Raw genomic sequence first — 26,659 nt, forward strand, 5'->3', positions numbered from 1 at the left:
TCAATCGCGTGACTTGCAGTAACTGTGCAAAGTATTGATACACGCTTTTAGTTTCCAATAAAGAGTTTTTTAAATTTCATAGTATCAAGTATTAATAGAGATAAAAAAAAACGCAATATACGTAATTTAATATACCTGAACGAAATTAATTAGCACCTATGTAAATGCAATAAGAGATACAATAGTACACCAATACTTGTTGTAAGCATTGTAATTAGCTTGATCGCGATAAAGTTGAATCAAAATTCTGTCGAAACGAAGATAAGCAGAGATTGGAAAAAAAGAATTGATTCCACGCGAGCGCACGAGCATCTCCGGGATTATGAACGTCCCAGAGTTCGATGGCCGCGCAGTGGGGACAAGAAAAACAACAGTAGACGAAGAAAAGACCGCTGGCCGATACGATCTTTTCGTGCTAATAATTATTGCATTAATTACACCGAGGGAAGCGTGCGCATCTACGACGTTTCGAAGATACAAACGCGAGCGTACGCGCGAAAAGAAGAAAAAAAAAAAGGCCGTGTACGTGGTTAGCCGCGCGCAGACAAGCGAGTTCGCACAAGAACTCGTATATACGCGAACGAACGAACGCACCGAGGAGGACAGAACGAACAAGTAGGCAGCGTTAGACATTAGCGGAGGCACATGGGTGAGACTGACTTATGAGCCAGATTTCCTGCGATACCAATAGCGATGCCGCGAGGACATGCAGTGAAACGCGTGGGACTTGCCACGAAGACACGCAACTCTGATCGAATAATCTCGGTGTGTAATTGTGGACTGCACGCATGGATTATTTCACCGGGCTACCTAGTACGAACTGAAGCAGCACGAACCACGATCGATAGAATGTTAATGTCGTCTTTGATCAATTGTTATTTCGTAATTCCGTTGCTTATTCTTTGTTCCTATTTTTACGCTGTATTATATAAATATGGTACTTAATGGAGAAACAGTACAATTACATTTTGTTCTAGAAACAAATAGAGACTCTAATGAATTTCTGACATTTTGATCTTCGCTAAAATTCCAATCTCAGGATCTGATTGTAATATCCTCGAATTTTCTTGAAACTTTAAACGAAACATCTTTTACACTTTCAACAATTTTTGGAACGACCAAAGCTAAATTTGGATATTGTTTTCGAAATTCTGTTAGTCGAAATCCCAACGTCACAGCATCTTTCCCTCGAATGAGATTGATTTTGGCTTCAAATCGACTTTACTAATTTTAAGTGACTGTAGATCACACGTGAGGATTCAAGGTCGAAGAATCTGACAATTAACGCTATCAATGCGAGCACGGTCGAAGGTCGGGGCCAAAAATCGACTGAGAACGCTAGGTATTTGGCAGCGAGGTTTCGTCGCGCGGGCAAAGACAAGCCTCTCGAGCTGGTCGGCTTCGAATTCTTAGTTGGCACGTGTGACCGATGTGTACGCGCCACGTTCTGACGAGCGCGAATGTGCACGTCCTCGTTACAAGTCCCACGCGTCCCGCGACATGTGCCTCGCTGCGCTGCCGCTTATTACGGATTTTAGGGAAGATTTGTCTTGTTCACTGTGAATTTCTGTCAGAGCTCTAAACGTTGGCAACATTCGCCGTATTGTTGGATACCAGGTCGCGAAAATACTTTTCACAGTTACGGCGTGACGTTCAAACGAGCCGCAGCCGTTTAAACGCCGTAACACCATGGAGATTGAAATGTCGAGGTATAAATAATATATGCAGATAAACTGAGTTAAACTGCTTTTTACATGTTCAATGAACACATTATTTTTCTTTATTTTTTGACAAATCTGGTAAAAGATCCATTCACATATAAAGATCACAGATAAACAATTTTGATATTATATATAAGCGATCCGTGGATTAAAAAAATATTACGCAATTTGCAGATTTTTGCAGATCTCAAAAATTCTAAACTCCCAACGTACAATGTCGGTGTTCATTTATTACGATCTATCCGATCACCACGGCGAGATGAGAAACGATCGCTCGAGCGTCGATGTCGCTAGTGTTCCGCGCGTCACAACGATAATTAAACAGATCATTAGCGTCATTGCGATGCGACCGGCAGAAAACAGTAGCGAATCGCAACGCCTGCTGGCGCATACCGTTACGCGATGGTTGCGAGCCGATATGGTACTCTGACTAATGTGACCACGGCGTTGCACCTTGCAAATTGCTGCAGACCGCGGCTGCGCTGCTCGCTCTATGGACGCAGAAAAACTATCTGGCTGCGATTTAAGAGGCGCGCACCATCGCTCGCGTTCGGTGACGACTTCAGGACGATCACCCGGATCGTCGTCGACACCTGTCGCGCGGACATCGCCCCAGGAACAACGACCACAACGTTCCGCTTATTTATCTCGAAAAGTTTTGACGCGTCGTGCCTTTTATTAATGCGTTCGAAACGTTTTGGAAACGTGGTGCACATCGCGAGATACTCGATTTGCTCTGGGAATATTTATGAGAACTCACGGTTTGGTATGTTCGAAGTTCGATGGGGTGAGTGTATCGGTTGATTCTCGTATAGCTGGAGATTGATCGAGGGAGGACTTTTATCGTTTGGCTTTTTGTGTACCTTTTGCTTCTGAATGTTATGAACAACTGTAGGGTAGCGTTTTGTATATGAAATGAATTTCATGAAAATTTCACGAAGACCTTGTAATAGAAACTAAATGCGTTTTCAAGCAGAAGAGTCTATTATATTCTGTTCTCAACTTTTTAAATTGAATCTTCAACACGTTACCTCCACGTTTGCATGATGTTGATCAACCAATAGAATATTAAAATGCACAATGTATAGGTTACGATACATCGAGCTTAAAGATTAGTCGAAATAATTGAAAAATTCTTCGCGTTACGTATTATAAAATTTCCATTTATATCTCATTTAAACAAAAAAATTCAAATCCATGTACCGCCCAACTTCGACTCCTCCCTACGTCAAAAAACATATTCGTATCCGTCGCTTCAATTAGCATCGCGGGACCTTGAAGAACGATAAAGCTTCAACACAATGGTCGAAGCAGCAAAAAGCAAAAAAGTAAAAAGAAAAATACCGGGGGCGGGTGCTTAATTGAAACGCGAATTTCAGTCATTACTATTTCTCCAAACGCGACTCCGACGTCACAGAAAATTTCAATTTTCCGCTCGAGTTAGTAGATAATAACGCAAATATTTTTCCGTGTGACGGAAGTCCTGCCGTGGACAAAGGATTCCTTCTCCACCTCTTGGATCCCTCGCCGTCCTTTTCCACCCTCTATCTCGACCAGCGCACTTTGCACACAGAAGAGAACGTCTGTGACGACAGAGAGCGCCGGATGCGCGATGCTGGCGTCGAAAGAAAGAGGGAAAGAGCAAGAATAGCAAGAAGGGGTCAAGAGGATGTCGGTGTCCAGGAGAGAGAGAACGAGCTCGAAACAAACGAACTGAACGGCGAGATCGGCGCCCGGTAGCGTTGCCATTCTATAAATATGTATAGCCAATATCCGCTTACATATTCGGCCATGGCACCGGGTAATATCGTCATGCAGATCCATGGTGGGGTTAAGGGTGGGTTTCCGGGGATCGGCGAGCACGTAGCGCGCTTTCCTCGGTTCCGCTGGATCCTTTGAGCCGGAGACCAGCCACGTCATATCGTACGAAAATATCTAATCTGCATGTGTTTACGTTTGACGTGTCGATAGCTGCGAGACCCGCTCTTTCGCCTCTTACTAGCTCGTGAATTGAATTACATACATACTAAGCTGAGATAGGACGAGACACCGTGATTCGTGAATTTTCGAATTTAGGAACAGGCCAACGAGGTAGAAGTAACGAAGAATTTTATGCACACGTGTTTGGGTGATTAAAGGGTTTCTATTTGGTTAAGAGAGCGACTGATTAGAAGATTCCTTTGTATAATAATTTCTCAATAATATCATCCACCAAATGCTCGACTGATAAATTGTAGATTGTAATTTCGCAATTTTACAGTGTAACGAAGTATGGAAAACGTTAATAATTCACTTAATAATAACTTCCGATACAACCCGATACAGAACAATTTCTGTCAACCATAACACGTCAAGCTGCAACATGTCTGCGTCATGACGCAATCCACGCGACACTGACGAACTCAAGCAGCGAAGAACACGACTTTAACAAATCGATACACCGAATATCCCAAGAGACACAGCACTCGTAGGCGGGTTCGCCAGTAGCAGCAAAGTCGAATTTGGTATTTTTCAATTAATTTTTTCGACAGGCTGAAGGAAGGCTTTTGGTCGCGCGTGCCGCGCCGGATATCGACAGGGTCTCCGTACATTGGCTGCGGTTATTCGCTCGCGGACACCGAGGCGAAGTGGCCCCGGATCAATCAGAAGCGGCCTATAATTAACGAGTTACGGCCGAGCCGGCGCGTTTGCATTAAGACGCGGCTTTTTGTCACTCGGTTTCTCGAGGGAGAAGCGCGGTCCGGCCGTAATTACCTCGGGCGGCAGACGGTTGGTATCCGAACACGTTAGAACCCGGTCGAGGCGAGAAGGAGAAAGAGAGAGAAAGCGAGAGAGAAGAGAGGAACTAGTCGAGTTTCTTCGCGGACCCTGCGGATTCGCCTCGAGGGCCGTCTCCACCCTCTCCTCGCACCGGTCCTCCACTCTCACCCTGGCGTGCCACTTCGATTGGCTATACTGTGTGGGTTTTTCTCGTTAGCAGCGGTGCCTTCGAGGCAAGAGTGCTTTCAGGGGGGCATAACACCGTCTAGAATCGTAATTAGTAGGCGTGAACGCACGCCTACCAGACACTGCGACTTCTTTCTCCGCTTCGACATCCGTTTGGCCTGTTTTGCGCACCTCTGCCTCGCGAAAACTATTCGTGAGGGGATCGGACGACACTTCACCCCTTGCTAATGAGGATGTGACGCCTACGAAACGGACTGTGATCGGGCCGATGCTGGCCAAGTTTTCGTTTACAATGTTCCTTATGGTATGTTGGAAATTTTACCTGATCCGATTAAATGTCGATCCAATCTGTACGAGAATAATAGGTTACGAGGAAAATTAGTCAACTACAGTTATACAGGGTGGTTGGTAACTGGTGGTACAAGCGGAAAGGGGGTGGTTCTACGCGAAAAAAGAAGTCGAAAATATAGAATAAAAATTTTTCGTTTGAGGCTTTGTTTTCGAGAAAATCGACTTTGAATTTTCGCTCGGTACGCGTGCGGTATGTTATAACGGATCTTACTGTAGATCGTTGTCTCGATGGAAAAATTAAAAAAAAAAAAATAAAAAAAATTTTTATTCTATATTTTCGACTTCTTTTTTAACGTAGAATCACCCCCTTTCCGCATGTACCACCAGTTACCAACCACCCTATATAAATTATTTATTCTCCAATAGTTATTGTTTGAGTAAAAGAACAAAGTATTCTTTCAGATAATTACTTGGATCGTCTTGCTGCATTTTGCAGCTTGTTAATTTCGAAAGATTTGCCCTATGTGAAATAGCGATATTTTAGACGTTTCATAGAGATTCTTTACTTGTTAATGCATAATTACATTTGTATTCCAGACTGTTATGTTATATTTACATTGTAAAATCAATTCTTTCGTATACATCTTTAATTCAGTGGCTGGAAGACTTCGCGATTAAAAAATTATCCAGTTAACAAGTGGCAGGAATAAGATAGACGACACACTTCTATCCAATCTCTATATCCGATTCAAATTCACAGAAGAATATACCAGGGAGAAATTTTTTGTACCGATATCAAAACGATAATTTATTCTTGTAACTACAATTTATTCTCCGTAGAAAAATCCGTTCCAATCTTTTGGTTATAAAATGCAAGGTGAAAGAAATTCAAATATAAATGCGTCGTCTACCGCGCAGCCATTTACGATTCCTCCCTACCCAGCCAAATGATCGGCTACCGAGTAAAATTACACGTTTTAGTGCGTTGCTTTTTCATAAGTCACCAACATCGAAATGCGTTTGGTTCTCCCGAGGGCAGTCGGCTGGAGCGCTCGCGCATTCCTTTATCCATTATCGCTTCGTAGTTTCCTGGACTTCGACGCCCTTTCATCGCCTATCATCTTCATCTACCGCGCGCGTAAGAAACAGATGGGGACGGCTGACGTGCAGGGTACAACGTACTCTTCATTAATTTTCCGTTAGCCGCGGTTCGGTTGCGGCGAAACGATCTCTCTAGCGAAATACGTTTCACTCGGCTGCGAGACGGTCACCGGTCGGTTCGAGATCATTATCGATACGAAACGAAGTCATAGCGGCACCCTCTTGAACTGTTCCTTATAATGCTACTGATGTCGTCGCGATTGTGACAAAAAATGACGCGTATCCGCCGGAAGCAGTCTTCCTCCCTTCGGAGGCCCTCCATTACTTTGTACTTAGCTCTTTTTCCCCGAGGCTTGCTGAGAGAGATGATTCGTCGTTTCATGGCCGGCGGAGCCCGCGAATTGACGCATCTGCCACTGCCGTGACGAATTCGACGGCAAATTAATTGATCGCGATCCCGCGATCGGTCCACATAATTGCCAGTTCACGCGTTGCAATGACATACCTTGTTGATTACGGGTTATGCTACGGCTACCCGTGTCTCTTTCGCTAATTGCCTGACTTTATTTCGTGCCGCCTATCTGGATATCGAATCACGCGAACAACAATACTGAGAAATCAAATTTTCATTTTCTTTTATCAGAAGAAGATCACAGAAGAGAAACATGTTAAGAATATTTTTATCGATTCTCTGATTTTAACGCCTATGATTGGACCAAAACCATGATGAAACCAAAGATACCTGATAATTATTAAGGCAAGCGATATTTTAATATCTTTATACAATTCTTCTACTATGGGATTGATTGTCATCAGAATCTTAAGGTAGTTATCCTATAGAAGAAAACAGGAAATATGATTTATCGTGTTTTATGGTTTTCAGGTGAGACGAAATTATTAGATATTGCTATTGTTTTCACTCTTATGATGATTACCATAATAAATCAAAGAATAGGTGTAATTAAAAGAGTGCGACTAAAAAGAAATACAAATGCAAAAATTCGCTTCGATGAACTATAATATGGTAATATAGTTGCTTCTCGGTTGAATTTATGTTGATAGATACGAATTATCGATCATTGTAGAATAGATTGTGAGGAAAATTACATGTACCTTTCGGTTGTAATGATAGCTTATCCTAACACGATTCCGTAATATGCATCTTAATTTCTATACGGTTCAGTTATATCACGGATATTACGTTAACTATGCGTTATACACGGGAAAAGATTTCTTTTGAGCTTAAGTATCCTATAAATAGGGCCTAATGATCGGAAGAAGCAAATTATCGAATTTTATATTAATTAGCAAGGAATTAATAGGAAAAGAAAGGAATATTTCCTTTTATATTAATATACATTGGGAAATATTATGTTCTCCAAATTTTAATAAGATGAAATTAATAATAAACATTGACAAGTAAAAGAATTTTCCTTTGTAGCTACTGTACAAAGATCTCTGAAACGATACATCAATTTGTATATATTTGTGTACTCGTATCTACTTTATTAACAATCTTTGTTACAACAATATGTTGAGTGTAAAATAAACTGTGTATCAATAAAAATGAGTGTAAGAAAATAAAGTTGTATATTTTATATAACATACAAAGTATAATTTGTTACTTATTTCAACATATGTCTGCAATGTGTATCTATTTTATTACAAATTCAAATTTTTCAAATGTTTCACAATACACTCCGTACTTTGCATCACTATCGTAACATCAACATATCTCTATTTGCTTAATTCACGTGCTTTAATATCTTCCGACGAGCTTTGCTTACCAATGACTCCCATACGATATATCTTATTAAAAATTCAGAATGTTCAAATGTTCTACAATATACTGGGTACTTAGCATCACTATCGTAACATCAGTTCATATCTTTGTTTAATTCATCCGAGTGCATTAACACACCCCAACGTTGTTGCTCATCAAAGACTACAATGGCGCCACTGGCAAGTCTAGCGTCTATCATCAACTGACGCCATCGCAGTCCCTCCTTAACATTCACATAATCGAATATTTCATACATCAAACATTCCATATAATAATCTATACAACCAAAGATTAATTTTTCCCAAATTATCCACTCCAAACATAAAATCCTTGCCTTTGTCGTTCCATCGTTGTAAAACTTCGTTCGAATATTAGCTTGCCGCTTTCTCAGACAGTTTGTCGATCGATCGACGGCGCGTTTCACCGCGGACGTTTCCCCGGGTTCGCAGAATCGGCACAAGAAAGAGTGAAAAGCGGTGCGTTACGCACGAGACGCTCGAGACGCGCGTGTGAACGCGCAGCGCGTTCCTACGCATAAATCATTCCACGCTCGCGTAGAACACAGTAGCTGGCGCAATTGTTATGCTAACCAGTCGACCAGTATCTGCTCTTATATAGCCTATGTTTCCTGCTCGACCACCTGTTACCCTCTCGAACCACGACCCCGGTAACGTTCGACTCATCCGTCCCGGTTCGGCACGTGTATAATTGCCCTCGCTCCAACTCCTCTCCTCTTCACTCCGTTCCGCGCCACGCAGTCACGTCGCGATTTTCTTTTTCCATTCCTGGCTCTCCGTGCGAGCTCTCCACGGCGTAGTGCATTTTTTATTTCTATATTTTCTTTTTCTCTTGCTTTTTTTAGCTGCGCATTAGCGAATATTGATTGAAACCGGTAGTTGAATTATTCAGTGCGCTCCGTTGATTTGAATTCCTTCATGAAACGCTTACGCGCGCTCGGTAATTGTGGCTTCGCACGCAGAAAATTTATTGCTGTAGAAAGTTTGCCTCAAGTTTAGGAGCTCCTTGATCGAGATGATAAAAATCGAGTTGCTGATAGATTGGTGAATGTTTACGCAGCGGGTTTGGTTTGCTTTACACGTTTCAATTCATTTACGAACCTTTGGAGACGCGAATTTTGAAGGTTTTTCAGGAAATGACCAGTTTGCACAGTTGGATTCCGTTGCAATTTAGTATCAATTCTACGAGATTATAGTAGACAAAGTTTGTGTTGTTAGAAATGTATGTTATTATTCGGTAATAATATCCTGATCCTCTAATTTTATTTTATAGCAGGATGACGAAGAGGTATTATAGTTAAACAGATGGTTACCGAACAGTGATCGATTAGACAGAATGTCATGGGCGAATAATGTACTTCTTCTGAGTAATAAGTTTGCATACTCTTTGATTAATCGCAATAATTAGCATTATGGTAGTTATAATACGCTATCCAAGTGACTAAATATGTAAATAGAAATCAAGATATCTCACTGAAGAAATGAAACGATCCTGTTTCATTATACTTCTCATTATCACATAGATTAATGACTATCGTCATAAAAGTGTATTTGCCGAATTTATTAAAAATTTCATCGAATCTGGCAGATCCGATCAAAATCGTTCCAAAATTCATAATAATATTTCACATTGTAAAGTTTTTCACAGAATAAATCCTATCTAATGCCTGTAATACCATGGAGTGTGCTCATAAAAAGCCTTGGTGCTTCCATGAAAACAGTGAATTGTTTCTTAATTTCCCGAGGCCATTGTTCACGACGAAGGGTCCTCGCGATTGTGCTGCAACGCGATACCGGACGATACACTTTATTGCCCCCTCGTTTTTACAAATGGATCCACAAGTTTGCCCGATACTTCGCCCTTTTATCACGGGCGAACGCACGGCTTCATTTCCCACCGGCTAGATAAGAATAATGGACCATACGAAGGTGTTTCCTCGATCCCTATCTTAATAACTATCTGTTTCGCGAGTAACGCGTAAATTACGGAGGATAAACTTACGAAGGAATTTAGAAGAAAACGATGCTATCGATATCGTGGATATTATCAGGCCATTACGCCATTCCGACAACCAACAACATGGCTGGTACACGAGGCTCTCTTCAACTAGCTCGCTGAATTATGTATAATGATGAGCGCGCGCGCGTTCGAACAATGACTGGCCTCTTTAACCGCATTGTTCGACTTCTGGACAGGCAACCACGGCCATAAAAGTTCCTCAAGAAGATGCGCCGTCAAGATCGTCAGGGAAACAAATGACGCCTGTGAGCCTTTTAATTGCAGCACCTGCTCTCTCGTACGGCCTCTGCGAAAACGCGGAGGTGATAATTTTTCTTCTACAGCTGTTCGATTTCGTTTTCAACCGCGTCATCGACGAGCCAGTCGTAAAAAAAACGAAGCCACTTCGTGGACTGTTACGGTAGCGACTACCACGTGACTTGGGCCTACTTTTCCACTCGAAATGCCTGATGGCTGCTGCAATTAGTGAAATTGCCCCCGTGACGATCAAGATTGTCGAAACAGTGGTCAATTTATTGGAAATTTCACGTACGGACTAATTTTAATCTAAACAGGTAGAACTTGTTGAATAGAATAGCTAACTATTGGAATAGATATACAATTTTCCTTCGCGTCAAATTGAACTTAAAATTGAAATATTTCCGACATTTTCGTCGCAGTCATACTTTCGTATCGTTAAAACATTTTGTAGAATCACCAATACGAAATTTAAAATTGCAGCCGTTTTACAGTCACAAAAGTAGGAGCGCATTAACATATGGAAAAAATCCGTCCGACTGGCGTGCAAGCCAATCAGTCACCGTCTCCGTCGTCTTCTGTTTTTAATATTCCACTAGATAGCATATTAAAAAATATGATGGAGCAGGAATAATTTCTTCGTTAGTCATAGTAAATAATCACCGATCTCGTCCTACACGATTTATGTAAATCAGTATTTCCTTCTTCCTCATCGAAGACACGAGCAATAAATATCAACATCAAAGAACAAATAATTACCCATTGAAACATTTAGAAAAAGATCATTTAGACGCGTATTCTTATTTTATTTAATGCTAAGAATTTGCCGTATTACGTTACGAATGTTGTATTCGGACTCGCTTGTTTTAAATCAAATAAAGAACCTTCATGTAGAAATACCAAATATGCCTGTTGGTTTCTGTTACCTTCCTTCCACCGTACGTGTGTCCATCGGTTTTCTTTCCAGGTGCACCGAACCGCAAAGCAGCGTAGAGGGGTTCCACGAAGAAACGCGCAACCAACGCGACTAATCATCGACGAGATATTTATTTTCTATTATTTCGTGGGAATCGAGCAACGCGCCGCTTTCCTTCTCGATTTAGAAGCCCTCGGCTCGCCTATGCTCGATGACGGATTTTTATTTTCGGTATCGCGTTTCCATCAGAAAACCCTCGCGCACCTTTCCTCCTTGACGTGTTCCGAGGATGAATCTCCTGCTCACCTGTCACGTGTCTATTAACGACTCTACTCGCCACTCAACGATCCCAAATTAGCACATACAATTGCTGTTTCAGGAGGAATTTTGTATCGCGAGTCGGTTCTTTGTCTTCGACGTGTAAACTTTTTTCTAAATATCGTAGCATACTTTTTTACATATAAACATATATCTATTGTGTCTGTAGCACAGTTCAATCAAAGTGTAAATAATTGTAGAATAACTTAGTTTCATTAAAAATAATATGCTCCTCGTTTTAAGTGAAAAATCATCAGCACTGAATTCTACGAATCAACTTTGAATTATTCCAATTTCCGCATAATTTTACACAAGCTCCTTCAAATGTCAATTTTATACTTCCGACAATTTTCACGATGCCTGGTTGAAGATTTAAAAGATTTAGAAAGGTTTTGTGAATATCGCAACAATTCGTATCCTAATTCAAATTTTGCACCAACCTAATAAATTATTACGAACTACACGGAAAGTAGCAATTATTACGTTTCGATTACCGGCTCAGACGTGATGAAGAAGGGCACGATGGTAGATCAATCATTCGAACGTTCGATTACGAACATAGTCAGGTCTAAGAAGATACGAATGCGTGCGATACGTTGCGTGGTACATATACACGTTGCGTGATACGCAGGCGATTGGTTCTGTGGGAACTCGTCAGCATTGACGAACCCCGTTTATCAACCTATTTAGATACCCAATTGCCGCTGGCTTCTTCGGCAGATGGAGATATTCTCGGAGATTCATGGCCACTCGTGTTTTGTCCTACGAGGACTTAATTACATCTGTGTGCCCGTGATGTTATATTGCGAATTGTTCCACTAACGGTCAAACTGATACTAACTTTGTGGCTGAACATAATTAAAGAAAATAATTAAAGAAAAATTTCTAGATACGAAATAGCGGATTTTAGAATTATAACGTATCATAAAGATTAACATTTATTTCATATACAACGAAGGTAATAACAATACTAAAGCTATTATCAGTCACGTGAACTTGAGTCGAGCTTGAGTCGAGCTTAATATAGGTATGTATACGCTTCTGTCGCGGTTTCCAACGAATCAGGGCGAAATTGTGAAGGCGCTCGGTGTTACATTAAGAAACAGGAAGTCGATTTCTAAACGATGCCGTCGGAATCATTAAATGATGCCAATTAAAAAAGATAATGAGCGGGATTCATTACTCCCGCGAACAAAGATTCCATGCCCGTTTCGTAGAACGCCGTGGCAGGAAAACCGCAGCTCTGACGCAACGAAATCCAGTCGAATAGCATCCACAATGGACGCAGATCGAGAACATCGCTATTAGAGATAATAGAATGTGTAGAGTAATTTTCCCACAGTCACAGGCGAAAACACGCGGCTTTCCTACCTTTCACCTAATGCCACATTTCACATGTGTTCGCTCGGTAAATCTACTATTGAATGCTACGAATTAACGCGGTTAATACGAGCAGAGAATTGTCGAAGATACCGTTCCGAAAACCAAGCGAGTTCTTAAACCGCGTTTTCCACGGTTCTTTCGCGAAACCGATAATTAATAGATGAAAGAAAGCGTGTATCCTCGCATTATGCTCACGAATACAGTTAGCCTAACAATTTCCAAAATCTTCGTCCGAGCGAAACGACCGACAATTTTCCACTTTTTCGTCACCGGAAAATCCTTTGGCAAACTTTTTTCCAACGGTATCAAGACCGACATGGACGCTTCCAACTTTTTCACCACGCACGCCACACTGTCGCCAATCGTACGCCATTGCACGCTACCGTGCAGTTTGTCGACTTTTCAACCAGATAAAGTAGAATGTATTGCGTAAAACGATTCCCTGCACAGTTATTTCGAAACAGAATTTAGAAAATAGTTTGATAAATTTTAATCTTTGCATGGTCTTTTCTGTGAGCTTCCGATACAATTTTTCGCCGAGATGGTTTCACTGAATTACACAGTTGAGAACTAATATTAACGAAATTAGCAAAATACAGTAGCAAAATTTTACAAATCAGAAGTTACTATCGCTAGTACATTCTTTTGTATAAATTGTAAAATTCTAATTGTTTGTATAACAGTTTGTAATTTATAACCTATAATTTGTCACTTGTCAATTCGTCGTTGTTATTAATTCGTAAATTATTGTGTAAGAGTGTCCAAGTTAAGCTTAAATACAATGGTGTTCAAAAATTAGAAACATTGTAGTTTTGTAATACGTAGGAAGATGCTCTTATGACGAAAGATAGATCTTTCGTATGTATTTTATATGTTTTTTCGATGGTATTGATACGTTGCATGAATCATAGATGTGACTTCAAAATTCTACATGTGAAAGCACGTCGTATAAAAGTGTGTTTATTTTATCTTTTAGTAAAATATATATAATCATTAAATGTGAATACACTTCCGAATGAGAGAATATCTATATAAAAAGTCACATTTACAATCCGAAAATAAATTTTGAAGTCACAGTGTTTCTAACCTTCCAGGTTATGTAACCTCCTAAATGAACTTTCTTCATTACCCACTAAGAAAACTACAACTAATAATAATTGAAGAATAATTTCTATTTCACTTACCATTCATTTTGAACGAGTTGAGAACATTTCATCAGTCGAATTACATCCAGATGAAGCCAATCCAGTAACACCAAAGAACGATCTGTGATTCTTCGAACGAAGGGGAGCACAGGCGTTTTCGTCGAAAGAGTGATGTCCGCGAAAGCAATGAAACACGTTTTTAATTACTTTTCATACTTTCGTGCGATAAACGAGGCGTTGACTGTCTGTTTGTCGTTGTCAGGAACAGCAATATGCATGCGGGTCGGGTTTTAAATAAACGGTTGTCTTCCCCTTTGACTTTACGATAATAGGTTTGTTTGCATTCCAATTTCAAGAAGTTTAACACTGTTTCTTACACTTTACACCGCACTGTTCGTCGCCGAACTAGATCCAGCTTTCACCGGTTCAATGAATTTCGATTCGTTTACTTTTCTTTGTTCATATTACCACAAGAACAGCGCATTCACGATTACAACGCGCAATTATATCAACGACGCGTTACACGAAGTCTTCCGAACGACTGTTGTGTCGACGATACGAGCGAAGAGGTCGATTTAGTATATCGAACGTTCGAGAATCGAAGTATTTATACGAGTGAATACACGGAGCCATTGAGTGTCAGAGATTTTCAAACTACGTAAATATTCTTCTTCTCTTAATAATTATTTTAATATTGATAACATTTTCGTAGCTTTTCAACAATTAATATTTAATTTTCTCATTCAGATAATAATCACTGGAATCAACATACTTCTATCGACGAAAAAATTGACGAATTCTCGGATGGTGTTCGGAGGTTAGATATTTGAGTGTACGTAATTTATGCCTCTATGGACAGAAGAATCTCCACTGTATGCAATGATGCGATCGTGATGCAACAATCTGTGAGTAAATATTGAATATGCATGCACGTTACATTACTAATTTCTACTTTTACAAAACAGAGTCGTTCGAAATTAACCTTAGAATACAAACGTTATTCTACATTCCTTTGACATAAACGTTCCATATAATCGATGATCAAACATATCACTTGCGATAGACAGAATCTTTATCAGCCGTGAAAATTATTAACGTTTGTATTGTAAGGTTAAGATTGATTGGACAAATTGAAATTTATTGAACTTTAAAGAAATGGTGAATATTACATTACGATACTTTTCTTAACACAAAATTAATTCATGCGTGTAATCAAATATTTTGATGTGGTTTTCGTTTTGACTTAAAAAAGTGATTAATGATCTGGTATTATTATAATATCGGAATCTATTTGTACGTTATTACAATTTCTCCATTACAAACATGAATAGTTCATACCAGATATATTAGGTTGCCCAGAAAGTTTCTTTTTTTCATAAAATGACAATAGATGAACAACAATTCCTGTTTTATATTATTTTATTGAATTAGGTGTGATCTATTTCGTTATATTTCTATTATTATGTTCGTGCATAATTCAATAAACCAATATAAAACAAAAGACATTGTGCGTCTATTATTTCCTTATAAAACGAAAGGAACTTTTCGGACAACCTAATACTATACTTACAAACTGTTAAGTCTGAAGCTAACTTAATGTCGGTTCATCAAGAAAGGCAGGGACTCGAAAACAATCTCTGTTCCTTTCAGGTTAATACAATATTTAGGGCCTCCTATTTTACGGTCTGATTACGATCCGTAGTATCTCTGAAAATCGTTCAGAAATTCGGTAGTGGTCCGTTGTTATGAGATCGTAATAACGCATCGCTTTTCGAAAGTTTCGCCCCCGCCGAAACGTGCGTTGTGATTAAACACAATGTGCGCCGTGAAACACAATGGAGTAATAATATTCCGGTGCGGCAGACGGCGCGAGATTTGCGTGCTGAATGAAAAAGTTACCAACAAGCAAAATTCCCGCGAATTCCGACAAAAGCATCGGGGCCGAGTCAGGACGAGAGAGAGTGAGCAAGAGAGAGGAAGGGGGAAAGAGATTGAAGAATGAAAAGTACCGAACACCGCCGTGTGTGTTCGGAACACGCCGCTGGCCAGGTTTCTATCGTAAAGCCTCATTATCGTTGTAATTATCAGGCAAAGAATATAATGTGAGACGGTGGCGTGTCAGAATGCATTCAATATCGGCCTCCCTTATACAAAGTTAATCCCCGTGTCTACGTGGAAGTCGTACGAGTAACTGCAGACCGCACCGCGAGGGAAGGAAAAAGGTTCGTGTTTCCACTAAAAATTATGATTTTCGAGAATAATGATCGAATTTAATTTAAAATATCCAGCGGTTAAAACGAGGCTCTGTTAGTAATTTATTAATTATCCAGCATTACTTAACAGGATTTCTATAATAACGCCACACGAGAGAGAGAACGACTCAATTTTTCGCCATGAAAATTAACGCATCATAACGCAACACTTGAAAAATCATTAAAACCAGAATATATTTCATGATACCGCCGTGTTCCGTTTCAACTCTTCATCAACGATCATTAAACACAATACACCGAGATATCAAGTTTTATTTAATCATCCGTATCTCCTGCTAACAGTCCTGCAATCCATGTGAACGGCTCAATTTCCATATACGGATACATACGTATACTTACATGCTCACGTAACATCGGTGTACATACATGTCGACTTTGTAACACGTTCGCAACGTCGACCGTGGACGCTCTTAAATTCATGCTCCTCCCACTTCAAATCCGAATTGCAATCGCGCAATTAACGGGTGCAATTAGAGTCTCCGATATCAGGACCGATATTATAAAGCACTCTAATTGTCTCGTTGACTGAATGGCTCGCACAGTGCGCGTGCGGCATTGGTGAAATCGCAATCGTCAAAACGATCGTTCTGCCGACGTCTCACGCAAACTCTTCGATCCAAGGTATCTATAACTGCCCACCCTCTCCACCGTGGTGCCGCGGACCAGTTTACTCGACCAGAGGCGTGGGTGGGCAGCACGAAACGGCCCTAGAAGCCTCTTAATCGCACCCCGTCCGAGTTTCAAAGTTTACGGGTTAAAGACCGGCTGGGTTATTAATGCACGGATTCCGTGATACAACCGTCCGGTCAATATATCGCGCGTTTCCGAGCGATTCCTCGCTATAGAGAAACGCAGCACCCTGTCTCACCCCTTTGTGCGAGGCTATCGACCGATCGAAGTGTATCGCATTTTAATAGTCGACCGAGAAATCGAAAGATGATAGAACTATACAACATTTTTGTTCGATGAAGATGATACTTATCTTTACTAGCGAATAGAAAAGGATTCATTTTCAATTTGGTGTTTTTCACAAGTATATTTAGATACACGTTACACATGGATAGTTGTAGTGTTAGAAAAATAACAAATAACGAAAATTGTTTAACGTGTCAATCCTTCGAAGCTCCGAAAACGTATAAGAAACTCTCTTCCCATCCGAGGATTATCAAATTCTCGACGCGTCGCTCGTCACAGGACGAACACTTTCCCGAGCGAAATTTCACATCCTCTCTTCGCATCCTAAATGTTCTTCGACTACAACGTTACCGCGTCGCGTCACTTTTATTGCGAATTCTTCTTTTAACACCCTCCTAACGGCCGGGACACAAGATATTCCCTGGCCCCCGGCATGAAAACGCCGGTCCCGTTCGCACGCCTTCTTATTCCCATGCATAGGACCGGATCTCGATGTCACTACGAGACGAGTCTCTCTCTGTTCCACGTTTCAACGACGCTCGTATGGCTCGCGTGCGCTCATTCGAAGCGGATAATATTCAATTTCAGGCACCTCTGTGGGCCCGTGTGGCAATTTACGCGTTGCACCATGCCTGGATCTGCACAGCTCTCATAGCTGGTGGCCAGAAGTAGATGCGCGCCAAGTGAAAAAAATTGAACACCGAGGTTCTCTTTTCCCATAATGGCGGAACGTCGCGAGCGAGCCAACTTCAAACCAGGTTTCTTCGATCCTTCGTCGAGTTTACAACGCTGTGCCCTTCGAGCTCGCGTAAACGGCGATAATTGCACACGCAGTTGCAGCAAGGACGCCTCTGGAATCGCGTGCACATTCTCGTTGAACACGTGCAAGTAACAGCATCGAACGTCCGTTCGAGCTGAAGTTCGGACTAGAAATAGGCGCATCCGTTTTATGGCCGCGTAAAGAGCATGGTGAACGCAGTTATACCGCGATCCTCCTGGCAAGGCTCGTACTCGGAGAGAGCCTGCGGAACGCCAGATGCGTTACGACTAGCCAACGCCGGCTTGTCAATTATTGAAATAAGCTAATTATCGTTTTCTCGAGCCTCACGGGCGGACAGCTGCACCTTGCTCGCGCGTTTAGACAAGGAAGGGGAGCTGGGTTCTTGGCTGTATGGCCCCTGCCTGTCTGGTCGAGCGCGTGCTACACGTCGCGTCATTATCCTTAGAATGCAACAGCCGCTCCTGGAACTGCTTATTCCGACATCTTTCAGAGGCATTCCATCGAGCAAGTGCACACGTCGATGGGGTAATTTATTAATCGGTTCGCAAACGGACCGTGTAACGAGTTTCGCCGACCTCGTTCGTCCGTGATTCTAGAAATTTTCTGTATATTCGCGGAAATTCTTCTAGTGAAAATATATGCAGGATGCAGTGGTACAAGTTATTACCCTGTTTCTTTCCTAATAGTCTATTCATTGATATTCATAAAGAAAGATTATTTAAATTATATTTGTAGAAAGTTTTAAGAGGTTCTACCTGTACCATTGCTATTACAGTTTCAATTACGTTGCCGTCTTTTAAACCATTTATTTTTTAACTAAAATTCAACTTCTCTATGACAGTTCTTTTTGATACTTAGCTCGATCATAATCTGGTACTTGCGAGATAATATGAGACAAGGAAACAAGTAGACATACTGTACCTAAATCATATTAACAAAGAGTAGCCGTCATATAATACCATAAAATCATCACAAACAATACGTTCAACGACTTTTTAGTCCACAACACCACTTGTATCTCATCAGATACGAACATAATCAATCTATTAACCCATAACGTTTAATCTGGCACAACGTATGTATAGCTATCTCGTAGAACGAAACAGAATTTTCTAGTTAAAATATGACTGGCCTTGGTATTGAATCCCGCGTAATCTGCGCAAAGACCAGGTGATCCGAAGTGGTAAGACGTCGCCGGGGAGAAAGCTAGAACTCGAGGGGGTCGGAATCGTTCGACTAATGGAACAAGAACGAGGGGTTTGCCGGAGAAGAACCTTATTTCGCTCGTTTATCCGCGGAGTGCAGATTCTTAATAGAATACTCGATGAATGTATTTCTCTTACGAGACTAAGACCGGTTAGGAAGGACCGAAGAACGGGGACGTGGGGACAGAGGGGGTGGTCGACGGAGGATGAACGGGGGTGTAGACGAAGAGAAAAGGGAGAGGGTGTGTCTCAACGCGATAATAAATCTGTGCTTAGCTGTACGACAATGGGCCGGACGGAGAGAACGGAAAGAAGGGTTTAAGCCGCGTCCTACTTACGCGACGGGGATACTCTCAAATGGATCGTGCCCGAAGACCAGATTAATCCGCCAGGAAAACGGATTCTGCGAACGATTCGGTCCGGTGAATATAACCGCGTTTGATTTTCGTGCCTGTGAAATTGTTCCTTTTATTGAAAACGTCCCACGGTTTAGACGCCCCTAGACAGCGTTTAATTAAATTTCTTAATGGGTTTGTTTTAATCGTGAACTTTGCAGTTCCTTATTTTTTATATCAAAGGATGATCAAAGATCATGTTTATGATCTGATAATGTACATACTCTCATATTGCAGTATAAATTATTGAAGGTTTGGCAAGATTTTAATAAGCAAAGAATTATATCACAATTATGAAATGTAGCCATTTGTTTATACTATAGAGAGGATCTTTTCACATTCTGCTTTTGCATTTTTTAATTTTTCATCGAATCAGAAGTAGCCACATTTATGTCTATAGTTTTACAAACTACTTCTGTTTCTTTTCTACTACAATAAATTCCTCTGATGAATTATTCCTTGATTTATCTGATATAATATGATTTTAAACAATTAAAAATTAAAAAATTAAGCACCGTATTTTGAAATACATAAAGAAATAGATACGTAGCGTTCTGTAGCGTACACTCGAACCACTTGGGGAATAGCCAAGTGACATCGTAGTATATCCCCTTTACGATAATTGTCACGAACACCTCGGATCGAAGAATCGAAGAGGCTACCGATGCTTAATCGGCCGTCCTTTATCACGGCTTAATAGCTTTGAAGAAAAACCTAGAAAGCTTAGACCGCAGATGCGGCTCAATCAGTGTCGCATACTCGAGGCCGCACGCTCGACCTAGCCAAGGTCGGCCAAGAGTTGCCTGCATTCTACGTGTTCTTGCCGTATTCGCTGGTATAAGGCAGGTGATCGCCGCTGTTCAGGTGACCACTGCTCGAGAAGGGTAACACTGAACCGACGACATTTTCTGGATAAGCGGAGAAATTCTCTCGCTTGCTACCAACATCTACCTCAATTGTCTACCGAGGTCGAAGAGCTTCGCAATAACAAAACGACCATCTGCTAACAATTCAACGAAATCTTCATTTTCGTTTAAAATTTCGTCATCGATTTATGACGTTTCCAAATGTTTCGATATACATACAAATCGATCAGTTTTTCAAATCGCACGTTCCATCAATTATATGTTTCATCAGTTAAAAATTGAATGAAATAATTTTCTACATTCTGAATCTGTGCTACGAATGAAATAATTTGGTTCACGAAAAATCATAAAGGCAAGTATGTGTGAAGCGTGCGCAGAACACCAGGAAAGCTCATCATTGTGACCGGTCGGAAACCGGTCGATGAGGTACGACAGGCATGTTCGAGAAATGCCGTCAGCCAGCCAGCTGATCCTGGGAACAACGCCCCGCGACCATTTCTTGCTGGAATTAGGCCTTCTTGATTTAAGGCCGGCCGCCAGGTTTCTCGCATCGGCAAGGGTAGCTCCGATTCCACCAATTCGATCGGGTCTTCTATTTAAACTTCTCCGATCCAGCCAGTTGATGAACACCGAATGGGATAATTTTTGTTCTAGAAACGTCAACGACAGAGCACGAAACTTTCGAAAACTTCGCTCAACTTGGCTCTCGTTTCATTGTGCAATTGGCAACAAAGTGAAATTTCTTTCGTTGCAATACAGCGGTTAAACCTTCACACGGTTTTAAGTTTTTTAATTAATTTCCGTTGAAATTGCTCGATTTCGTTCGTGATACTGTGCTTATTGATTCAGTGCCAGGATATCTAAAATAGAATAGAATTGCCGAATCTTGTTTCATACGTGTTATCGACAATTACATGTTAAATGTATCTTATTTTATTTAAAGATGAATATTGCCAAATTTATTCTTATTTCATATTAGAGTAGTCAGATTTTAAATTGAAGAGATTGAAAATAGAATTTTCCTGGACTAACCCTCACGTGAATTCTATGACACAATTATACTTTTATTCGACTTTGAGCTCCATATCTACAAGAGAGATTCTTTTGATTAGAAGACAATTACTTTCCTCGTTGGATATAATGGCGCAATTCGTCGTATAGAGGAGACGACGACGCGACTGTTCAGGCGAAACCAGACGGTACTTGAGAAAAGAAATTCGTCGAATTGCTTGTTGTCAGCGTGTACAGGTGAGCGATACCGTCGTTTGAGAGGCCGTCGGCCGGGTAGTTCCCAAGACCGTGTGTCGATTGGTCGGGATTGTTTGTGAAATTCCTTCGATAGTATTCGATGAATCTATCGAGGCACGTCGTCCGCGATTCCGAAGGAGTCGGTATGCCGGTACCGGTCGTTAGGCGGGTCGTCTTTGCTATCGAGAACCCGCGGATAAAACCGTCTTGGGAATCCCCTGGGCAAACGTCACTTAGACCACAACATGCCACCAACCAGCCTCCTTCTTAATTGTTTACGCAATAATTAAACCCACTAAATTGTCGTGCGGTTCAACTCACTAACTAAGAAATTAGTTTTTCTAATTGGTTGCCCGAATCTTATAAAGTGAAGTTTATTTCTTTAAATTGACTTAAATCAGGTTTGTAGGTACAACGCCAAATTCCACTTCATTTTTTTAAATATATCTATTAGGATATATGTTTATTACATAATTTTATAAATGTGGTTAGGTTTTCATAAATGTTAACTAGCTGAAAGTGCTCCATTTAATTGATTCAAACGGGATTATAATGATTCACCAGAAAAGCTTTCAATTTTTGTTTCTTTCTGCTACTCTGCACTTTTATAGAAACATTATAAATTATCATAAATTCTAGAAATAACATACCAATAAATTTTAACGATATAACAGTTCCTTGTTCATTCTTGGGAATTTCACTATCGAAGACGAATATCTTCGCGGTATTTCGAGCTCGATTTTCTTTAATCGACAGTTGTTACGATGGTAATAACTCTCTAACGAGATGGAGAATTATAAAGTCGATCCGTGGAGAAACGCGGTCGGATTTTTCGACGAAAAAGCGAAGGATCTTTCGAAAGAGACCGGCGACAAAGGGGCATGAATTTAGAGAGGAGATATTTTAATACGACTCTTTGCCAGGGCGGTGGAAAGCGTTTCGGAATAATTGCGACGACAACGGAAGTACTTCGTCGATAGACAGAACATACACGACTCTTTCCACCCTTAACCGGGCGGAGGTCTGCAGAGGTTTTGAGGGACAGAGGGGGTAACTTCCAACGTTCAAACAAATAGGAACTTTGTTTGCCGAGCGTACAATAGGTGGAAACCGAATGATATGTCTAACTAAATACGTTACCGTACCGGTATCAAAGGGAGAACCGAACCTTTATGATGGTTTCTGGTTGGCTCGCGTCTCCGCAGTTTGCCGCTCACCCTTCTGTGGTTGCGCGTATCTATACGTGCACACGATCCTCCCGTAGCCTCATCCTGCCCTTGCCATCCTACGAGAGCGCACAGACACAACGGCATCGCTTTCCGGGCGATGCATCAATTGCAAAATTGAAATTTCAGCATCAACAATAATTACCATTGTCACCGCACCGACGGCTGCTTCTCGTTCGTTACCGAATCGAAAGTGGTTCTCACAGAGTCTCTTGCCTCTCTTGTCATCAAGAATTCGACTTATAGATTACGTGATTTGCTAGTCGCCTGTGTCTGATTTTATTCAAGTCGCTGTTTTTAAGTTGTTTCGAATTACTTCAAATATTTCGTCGTGTGTTCTCTTTTATCCTATGCGCCAGTAGGTTGTCACAAAACTTCTTCTGAATTTTTATTTCGAACAAGCGATAGCTAGATACAGCGCAATAGAAATATAAGAGAAAGATACATTTTTATCTTTTTTTTGCCTCGTTTTCTTCCTCGTAAGGCTCATTGGAGTTTCTTGAAAACATTCTGCGGTGTAAGGTGAGAACCACTGAAAATTCAGAACATCAGCAAATGAAACTTTGCCTAAAGGCTCAGAAACATCGCGAAATAGGTAGCTGCTTCAGGCAGCAACGCATCAGCGTTTCCTGATGCGTCCCCCGACCATGTATCACGAGTAGCTGCCGTTTCCGGTTTATCTATCGAGCCGTTGAACGGTATGACAGCCAGCTCGTCTACACGCTAATATGTCAAAGGCAGGCAGAGTACCGAAGACAATTAGCGCAGCGATTCTACGAGACGGTAGCTGCTACTCTCCCAAAGTCCTCGTTTCGGTTATTTGGAAAGTCGACTATGACTCCCGGATGCTTCCTTCGTTCCGAATGGAAGGCTAAATGCGAGTCCTTCCTGTACGAAGGTGCTTCATCCTTCAACCCTTAACAGAGTACGTGTATCCCAAGAAAATTGCTGCCTTTGTCTCATCTTTGCGACTGCCAAACCTGTTCACCGTATTTATCGTAACGAACGAGACGATTTTTCAATTATTTGGTAGCTGATTCCGGTTCCGCGAATAGTAGACGCAAATTGCTCACTTAAAATTCCTATTTTAAGGTTCTCCCTTTTTCTTCAGAGAAATCAGCTGACACTTTTTCTTTTGCAATTAATTATTTGTTATTAATTATATATAATATGTGGTTGATGTTCGAACTCACACTTTAGAAAGAAGTATCTTCTTTGATCCCTTAAATGATCTTTAATAAGGTGTCGAGATTACCGATACAATCCTTCATATTCCCGAAAACTCCCCCAAAGCAGCGATGCGAACAGACACAAGCTTAAGCCAGATTACAGAACGCATCTGACTCCCACTTGCAGTAATCTCGTATCACGTGACAAATATGTCAAGCGGATTGAAACAAGTATTTTGTACATGATTGAATGCCTCATAGCTTTATCTCCAAACGAAAGCAGCTTAAATCCCATATATACCAAGCTAAAAAACGTGGTTTCGAGTTCGCTAGCGTAATATTGCAAAAGCCACCGCACAATACACATTACGCGCTATTCGTTTTAAAGCTCCACATACCTATACAACCTCGTATCACGAGCTTCAACAATATCGTCATATCGCATATCTACATACATCTACCAACATCGTTAATTCCATTTCTACCGAGTATTCCACCGAGTATTCCACAGAGTATCCCAGCATCAGGATCCTTCAGTGGAATCCTTTTCCTCGCGGTCATATCCATCGACTGTAGCCATTCGTCTTTCTTGAATGGCAATCGATGGTCGCGCTCGACATTCGAATTCCAGCGAGCCTGTAAGACGATTATCGCGCGTAGAGGTAAGCTCTCTCACAATTAGAATCAACGCATCCATTGGTTGCGAGCGGATCCCGGGCCGGGGCGCGAGACAAAAAGAGAGAGAGCTCGCGTGGTCTCCCGTGGGAAACCGTTCCTTTCGTGGCAGTGAGAACAGAAAGAAATAAATAGTGAAAAAAGAGGTACGGCGGACATGTGTGGGGCAAGGTGAGGCGGAGAAGGAGAAGGAGAGGGAGGACAAAATCAAATAGAAGGAAGAGGGGACGAATAGCTGGGAGGTAGAGGAGAAGAATCGGAGGTAGGTCGAGGTAAAAAGTTTGGCGACGAACGTGGCCAACTCGCCTCATGGCTAAGAGGAAAGCAGAGGAGATCAGCTTTGTCGGCAGCCTTGCTAATTAGTTTACTAACTTATCGACTCCCTTTTCGCATCTATACGCCTCCACTACCACCAAATCCCACTGGGATGGAACATTGACGCTACACTGTCACCATATGGTTGAGGTGTTGCACACCCGACAAAATAAACGTCGAAATCGTTCGATTCTCTTTGCCTGCTGACATAAAGAGAGAGAGAGAGAGAGAGAGAGAGAAAGAGAGAGAGAGAGGCCGCGTGATCGCATCACAAGACAAGACAAGAGAAAGCCCGAAGAACTCGAACTCTGCAGCCCCATCTGCCCTGATGCGGCCTCGATAGTCGCTCGCGTTCCAGGAGACAAATTAAGTTCTTGCTCCTCGCGTATTCCCTGGACAATCGTTCCCCTGTGCTCGTCGATATCTAAAGGTTGGGATTGAAGCATTATCAGCTAGACGGGTGTAATTAGATGCCAGCAATGAAAAACGATCGACCCTCCTAAGTCTTCTGGTCTGACATTTGATAGAAGATTGGGTTAGATGTGAAAGATATTAAAATTGGGCATCTTAATGTTTCATTTGATATTCCAGATCTCTTTTTCTGTGAAGATCCTCTTAGAAACTGTTGTTCGCTCTTTTCTAACATAGTTCTATCATGAATCTTTTTTATTTCATTTTGTTCTCTAGCTTTTGAGGAGAGTCTGCAATTTACCTACTTGTTAAAAATGTCTTACAATTAGTGATAATGGTTTTATCTTTAAAAGCTTATAGTGTGCGATACACTTGGGAATAGACTATAGCGTAGTCCTATATCCTTGAACCAATAACGTCTCCTTCAAGCTGTGTAGCGTTACCTCTATACAATATTTTTATCTAAATGGAAGGGATATTTTGCAGTTACATAATTTAATAAAATTTACGGATATAGTAATATTTAAATATTTATTAGAAGCGATAACAAGAATTTCATGAGATATTTTGCCTGACGCAAAATGCAAAAGAAGAAAGTCAATTTCTCTAGGTATAAAGCATAATTGTCTTTAATGCAACTCGTAACCTGATCCAAAAGATATTTTCATTTCCTTATTTTCTCTTTTTCTTAATATGACATACATAAAATACTCTTCTGATGCTATAAACACGCATTTTTGATTAACCGAGGTTCATCAAAACCGCGCGATACCATAGTCGCGTATTTTTAAACAGCTTGCATATTGTCAGCTATTCGAAGCTTATTCCCAACGAAGTTATTTCGCTTTTACAACCGGGAACAACATTTCCATGGACGGTGTTGGATATTTAGCAGCACGCGAGCCATTATTCCCTTTATTTCCAGCCCTTACTTGACTCGCGCTACGAATTAAAAAGCGGGAAGAAGACGAGAAAGGGCGAAGTAACGGGCGAGCTGACTCGACGCGGAGGCGGCGCGGCGGCCAAGCGAGCGCGTCGAAGCGAACCGATGAAATTCAGACGAGGGATAATTTTTTAACGTTATTACTTGCCGACCGTCCTGCGAATCGGTTCTCTCTTCCACCCTTTCCCCGGTCTGCGCCGTTCTCTCACCCTTCGTTGATTGGCAATTTCGCGTCTTGAATTTTTATCCGGCTCGTCGGAATCGGGGGTGCGAGCCCGGCAACCCCTTCGTTTTTAAATTATCCGCGAGATTAATCAAGGCGTCATTTTTCACGTCCAATTTGCAATAAAAAGAAGCTG

General features: G+C 41.2%; 1 long non-coding RNA gene across 1 annotated transcript in view; it reads right to left on the bottom strand.

Annotated features, from left to right (window-relative positions):
- LOC138183131 (uncharacterized) overlaps window positions 1-14,494 on the bottom strand; it is a 127,224-nt gene extending 112,730 nt beyond the window's left edge. Inside the window, exon 1 of the long non-coding RNA XR_011173998.1 lies at window positions 13,918-14,494. This is a non-coding gene — a long non-coding RNA (uncharacterized LOC138183131). The remainder of the gene's footprint in view (window positions 1-13,917) is intronic.
- Window positions 14,495-26,659: the final 12,165 nt, after the last annotated feature.

This window comes from Bombus flavifrons, chromosome 9, assembly GCF_040668555.2.
Source record: "Bombus flavifrons isolate JBK064 chromosome 9, iyBomFlav1_principal, whole genome shotgun sequence".
Classification (NCBI taxonomy): domain Eukaryota; kingdom Metazoa; phylum Arthropoda; class Insecta; order Hymenoptera; family Apidae; genus Bombus; species Bombus flavifrons.